Source organism: Gossypium arboreum, chromosome 2 (genome assembly GCF_025698485.1).
Source record: "Gossypium arboreum isolate Shixiya-1 chromosome 2, ASM2569848v2, whole genome shotgun sequence".
Taxonomy (NCBI): Eukaryota; Viridiplantae; Streptophyta; class Magnoliopsida; order Malvales; family Malvaceae; genus Gossypium; species Gossypium arboreum.
The window spans coordinates 98,926,992-98,931,789 of NC_069071.1; the positions used below are offsets into that span (position 1 = coordinate 98,926,992).

At 37.2% G+C, this 4,798-nt stretch overlaps 1 non-coding gene across 1 annotated transcript; it reads left to right on the top strand.

The window, feature by feature from the left end:
- The first annotated feature begins 4,213 nt into the window (after positions 1–4,213).
- On the top strand, positions 4,214–4,319 carry LOC128289903 (small nucleolar RNA R71). The gene has a single exon (XR_008279544.1). It is a non-coding gene; the product is annotated as a small nucleolar RNA R71 (small nucleolar RNA).
- Positions 4,320–4,798: the final 479 nt, after the last annotated feature.

Consider the following 4,798-nt stretch of genomic DNA (forward strand, 5'->3'; position numbering starts at 1 on the left):
GCATCATCTACTTTCATCACCCAATCCTTCCTATTTAATTCTACTGTCTTTTCTAGGATACGTTTAAGCTCTCGGTTTGCTACTTCGACTTGGCCACTTGTTTGAGGGTGATAAGGGGTAGCTGTTCTGTGATAAACTCCGTATTTCTTGAGGGTCTTGTCAAATTGGACATTACAAAAATGAGTACCCCTATCACTGATAATTGTTCTAGGTGTACCATCGAGAGAAAAGTTTCTTAAGGAATCGTACTACTACTCTAGCATCATTTGTAGGTAAAGCTTGGGCTTCAACCCATTTGGGCATATAATCAACAGCTACTAAGATGTATTTATTCTCGAATGAACTAGGGAATGGACTGGGATTTCATTTCATATAGCTGTCAAAACCCAGAGCTAATTTAACAAATGAAAGACGAAAGGAATGAGAAGGACCCCAAACGTCAAGTATTTCACATGAGAGCATATATGTCTGAGGTATTTCATCACGTTTGGATATATTACCAGAATTTCATCACGTTTGGATATATTACCTGATCTTTGACATTTGTCACAAAAAGTAACATACCTGTTGGCATCTTTGAATAGAGTGGGGAAATAAAAACCTAATTTGAGGACTTTATGTGCGGTCTTATTTCCACAGTAATGTCCTCCAGTCGGTCCTGAATGGCAATGTTCCAAGATTTTCAATGCTTCTTTCCTTGTAACGCATCTCCTAATGATTTGATCTGTACATTTACGGAAAGGAAAAAGGTATTCCTAGAAGTAGTCTTTCACATCAGTGAAGAATCGCTTCTTTTGCTGATATGTCAACCCTTTTGGGATAATGTTAGCGGTTAAAAAATTTGGAATATTTGCAAACCAAGGTACCTCAGAATTAGATATAGCAAAAAAATGTTCTTCAGGGAATGAATCATTTATTTCAATGTCATCTGGCTCTTTGGTACTTGAGTTTTCAAGCCTGGAGAGATGGTTGGCCGCGGGATTTTTAGCTCTTTTCTTATCCTTAATCTCCAAGTTAAATTCCTGCAATAATAAGATCCATCGAATAAGTCGAGGTTTTGCATCAATTTTAGTCAAAAGGTGGCGAAGAGCGGAATGGTCAGTATAAACGACAACTTTAGACAATATTAAATATGGCCTAAATTTATCAAATGCAAAAACTGCAGCTAGCAGCTCTTTCTCCGTGGTGGTGTAGTTTTCTTGTGCGGCTGTCAAAGTTCTTCTAGCATAATAGATCGGTTGAAAATGTTTATCTCTTCGCTGTCCCAAAACTGCACCTACTGCAAAATCACTCGCATCGCACATTAGTTCAAAATGTGAATTCCAATCAGGTGCAATTATAATTGGAGCTTTAGTCAGTTTATCCTTTAAAGTATTAAATGCTTCTAAAGACTCTTGATCGAAATTAAAAGGCACATCTTTTTCTAGTAATTTAGTCAAAGGCTTAACTATTTTAGAAAAGTCTCTAATAAATCTTCTATAAAACCCAGCATGTCCTAAAAAGCTTCTAATGGCCTTAACCGAATTAGAGGGAGGTAGTTTTTCAATGGTTTCAATTTTAGATTTATCAACCTCAATCCCCCTACTAGAAATTTTATGTCCTAACACAATACCTTCTTGAAACATAAAGTGACATTTTTCCCAGTTAAGCACAAGGTTTGTTTCCTCACATCTTATTAACACTCGTTTTAAAATTTTGAGGCAGAGATGGAAAGAGTTACCGAAAATCGAGAAATCATCCATAAATACCTTCATGACGTCTTCTACGAGTTCATAAAAAATGGCCATCATGCATTGCTGAAAAGTAGTAGGAGCATTACATAATCCAAAAGGCATTCTACGATAAGCAAACGTACCGTATGGACATGTAAATGTTGTTTTTTCTTGATTCTCAGGGGCTATTAGGATTTGGAAATAGCCAAAGAGTCCATCTAAAAAGCAGTAGTACATGTGCCCTGACAATTTTTCCAACATTTGGTCAATGAATGGAAGGGGGAAGTGATCTTTTCTCATGGCATCATTTAGCTTCCTATAATCAATGCACACTCTCCAACCTGTGACTGTCCTTGTTGGGATTAATTCATTCTTCCTATTGGCTACAATAGTCATGCCTCCTTTCTTAGGAACAACCTGCACTGGACTCACCCAAGAACTATTAGAAATAGGATAAATAATTCCAGCATCTAGGAGTTTAATAACCTCAGCTTTAACAACTTCCTTTATGTTGGGGTTCAGTCGTCTTTCGGCTTGCACGCATGGTTCATATTCATCTTCCATTAAAATTTTGTGGGTGCAAAAAGAAGTGCTGATCCCTTTAATGTCAGAAATTTTCCAAGCTATGGCCCTTTTATGCTCTCTTAATACTTGGAGAATTCCTCTTTCTCCTTGGGTTGCAAGTTGGATACAATAATTACCGGTAATGTAGAATTATTTCCAAGGAATGCATATTCCAAGTGATTCGGCAATTGTTTAAGTTCTAGTTTGGGAGGTTCTTCAATAAAGGGTTTTGGCTTAAGTTCATGTTTTACCTTAATTCCCTCATATTCTGCTAGGTGTGGGGAGGCTTCATTGGAGTTTAGTTCGGTTCCTACCTTAGAATCATCATCCACCCCCTCTTATTGGGCGAGACACAATTCTATCGTGTCCTTGTGTATGATTTCCTAAAAAGAATCTTGAGTATCATGATCAATAGAGTCGATAAAATAACATGAGTTATTCTGTTCCCTAGAAAATCTCATGGCATCATAAATTTTAAAAATAATCTCTTCGTCACCTACTCTAAGTACCAATTTACTATCACCCACATCAATTACAGCCCTAGCAGTGGCTAAAAATGGTTGACCTAAGATTAAAGGCACCTAAACATATTCATCCATGTCAAGCACAACGAAATCAACAGGGAATATAAATTTATCTACTTTTACAAGTACTTCATCTATAATTCCCATAGGATATTTAACAGATCTATCAGCTAATTGAATACTCATCCTAGTGGGTTTAGGTTCCCCAAGACCAATTTGTTTAAACATTTTATATGGCATCAAATTAATGCTAGCACCTAAATCAGCTAGTGCTTTATCAACATTCAAACTACTAATTAAGCAAGGAATAGTAAAACTTCCTGGATCTTTCAGATTGGTTGGCAGTTTATTTTGGAGTATGGCTGAGCACTCCTCATTAAGTTCCACTGTAGATAAGTCTTCAAACTTCCTTTTGTTTGTTAGAAGCTCTTTTAAAAATTTTGCATATGTAGGCATCTGCGATATAGCTTCAAAAAAAGGTAAGTTAATATGCAGTTGTTTAAAAAGTTCAAGAAATTTACCGAATTGTGCATCCCTACGATCTTTCTTCAACTTTTCTAGGTATGGGATTAGTGGTTTATATTCTTTTGGCATTAGATTGCCATTGTTTTCGGGTTCGACCTCCTTTTTGTCAGCTTCTTGTGGTTGCTTCTTTTCAGATTCAACTAACACTTTCCCACTCCTTAGTGTAACTACTTTCATGTGCTCTTTTAGGTTAGATTCACTGTTACTAGGTAAACTTCCTGGTGGTCTTTCAGAAATTAGTTTGGCGACCCGTCCTATTTGAGTTTTGATGCTTGTTGATTTTTAAGTGCTGTTTCGGTATTCTAAAAATGAGTTTCTGACACCGAGATGAATTTTGTTAGCTTTTCCTTAAGGTTCGACTTTTTCTCTTGTTGGTAGGATGATTGTTGGAAGCTTGGAGGTGGTGGTCTTTGATTCCCTTGGCCTTCCCATGAGAAATTTGGGTGGTTCCTCCAACCTGCATTGTAAGTATCACTATAAGGATTATTTTGAGATCGAGGATTATTACCCATGTAATTTAACTGCTCGTTCTCTATGTTGTGGCCATAGGGTGGGTATTCTGGATTGCTCGATCCACCTCCACTTGCTTCGCACTGCATTACTGGGTGAACCTATAAAGAACTAAGAAAACCATCAATTTTCTTATTCAAGAGTTCTACCTGATTAGAGAGCATAGTGACCGAATCGACGTTATAAATGCCGGCTGCTTTTGTTGGCTTTGTCCTCATGACTTGCCATTGATAATTATTCAGTGACATCTCTTCTATAAATTCATAAGCATCTTTAGGTGTTTTATTATTGATAGTCCCACCAGCGATTGCGTCAACCATTTGTCGAGTCGAAGGATTCAGGCCATTATGAAACATTTGAACCTGTAGCCAGAGTGGTAACCCATGGTGAGGGCACCTTCTCAAAAGGTCCTTGTATCTCTCCCATGTATCGTAGAGTGTTTCTAAATCCATCTGCACAAAAGAAGAGATATCATTATGTAATTTGGCTATTTTAGTTGGCGGAAAATATTTTAATAAAAATTTTTTGGTCATTTGTTCCTAAGTAGTGATTGACCCTCATGGTAATGAGTTCAACCATTGTTTAGCCTTATTCCTCAACGAAAAGGGAAACAACTGAAGGTGAATGGGTCATCAGAAATGCCATTGATTTTAAAAGTGTCGCAAAATTCTAAGAAATTTTTTAAAGTGAGCGTTGCGATCCTCGTCTTGTAAACCATTAAACTGAACAAACTATTGGATCATTTGAAAGGTGTTAGGTTTTAGTTCAAAATTATTGGCAGCAACAACAGGCCTAACTATGCCCGATTCAGTTCCTATTAAAGAAGGTTTAGCATAATCATACATAGTACGTGGAGTAGGATTCTGATTAGCAGCAATAACATGAGGTAGCGGATTTTCTTGCTTTTCAGCCATCTCCTCGGTTGTGGTTGAAATATCGTCTTCTTGCTCTTCATCTGTGTAT